We start from the raw sequence: 1,654 nt of genomic DNA, 5'->3' as shown, positions 1-1,654 counted from the left end.
CGCCAGGACCTCATTCCTCCTCTGGACTGGCTGTCCCAGTTTGCCCAGTTCACCCAGTTTATCCCCCACCAGCTGGATGAAATCCTCGCCTTTCCCGCTGTTCAATAATTCCAGGAGCAGCTCTTGATCCCGTCTCTCCCCCTCCGATGCCGTAATTGCTCTCCCCTCCCCAGCCCTTCCCAATCTTCTCTCTCAATTAACACAATTCCTCCAGGGATTTCAATAATTCAGTCCCAGGGATGGAATCTGACAGAGGGAGAAGCCAAATCCCGAATTCCTCTGGAACCAGAACTGGGCTGAGTTTCCCTGCCCACGCTTTGCCCAGGAAACTTCAAAAAGCCCAATCCTACGGAGCTGCTCCTGCTTTGTTTATCCTGTTTATTTTCCAAAAGCCTTCCAGGCCCTGGCAATTTATTTCCCCAACTTTTCCATGTGCTGCTCTTCTATTTTCCCCTCTTCTCTCCCAGTTCCTTTCCCCTGTTCTTTTCCTGCCCCACTCAGGGAGGTCTCTCCCCCTTTTCGTGCCTCCATAGCAAACCCCCTCCCCCAGCTTTAAATGAAATGAAATTAAAATTAAATTTATATTCGAATTAAATTGAAACCCAACACACCCAAGAATCTGGAATTGCCAAATTTCCCGCAGCCTGGGCCTGGAATCGCAGCCGAGCAGCCAAGTGGGCAGCAGGTCAGGGAAGAACAAACCAACCCCAACCAAACCCTCTCTAATTAAACGTCTTCGTATGAAATGAACTCCAAAAAAGGGCTTCAGGAAGAAGTGAAGGGATTTGGGGCAGCAGGATGGAGCTGGAGAGGATGGAAAACTGAGCCAGGGAGCTGCTCCTGGGGAATTCAGGGGTCCAGGGAGCCGTTCCTGGGGGAATCAGGGATGAGATCCACGGAGCCCTCGGGGGTGGGAGAAGGAGGGAGAGGAACTCTCCTTCCTCCAGGAATGGAAAATCCGGGACAGCAGATCCCCGATCCACCCCAGGTGGCTCCCTGGGATCCACGCCCGGCTCAGCCCCGGCAGTTTAGGCTCAAATCCATCTGGCTCTGCTCCCATTCCCTTCCCAGGGGATTTGGGGCTCATCCCCACGTTCCCAGGTGCTGGCCCTTGTCCCAGCCACCCTGAACTCCACCAGGACTGTCCTGCTCTCCCTCCTCACCTCCAGAGAGCTGCAGCTGAAAGGAAGGACCTCGGGCTGGAACCACGCAGGAATCATTAAAAACTCCGGAATTTTGGCCTCACCTGCAAGGAGAAACAACAGATTTGTACTGAAATTCCCTGTGCAACATTCCCAAAAAACCTCCCGTGGCTTCCAGGAACAGCAGGGCACAGCAGACTGAGGAGAACCTGAGGCTGAGAGGGCTTAAAAAGGAGACAATTCAAAAACACCAACAAAAAGAAAAGGCCAGAGATACCACACGGTACAAAATAGGAATTATTTATATTTTCCAAAAGAAAAAAAAAAAAAACAAAAAACAAAAAACCCAAAAAGAATTCCCAGCTATTGAAACATCTCTGCTGTAAGAAGTGACGGAATAGAAAGGAACAGGGCTGGCTCCAGACAGCCACACCAGGTACAAACAGTGTAAGAATCATGGAGCAACTCAGGGACGTCGCACGCAGCCTTCAGCAACAACAAAATTCATCCTG

This window comes from Corvus brachyrhynchos, unplaced genomic scaffold (assembly GCF_000691975.1).
Source record: "Corvus brachyrhynchos isolate BGI_N302 unplaced genomic scaffold, ASM69197v1 scaffold47, whole genome shotgun sequence".
Lineage (NCBI taxonomy): Eukaryota > Metazoa > Chordata > Aves > Passeriformes > Corvidae > Corvus > Corvus brachyrhynchos.
Note: the sequence above shows the minus strand (reverse complement) of the source record.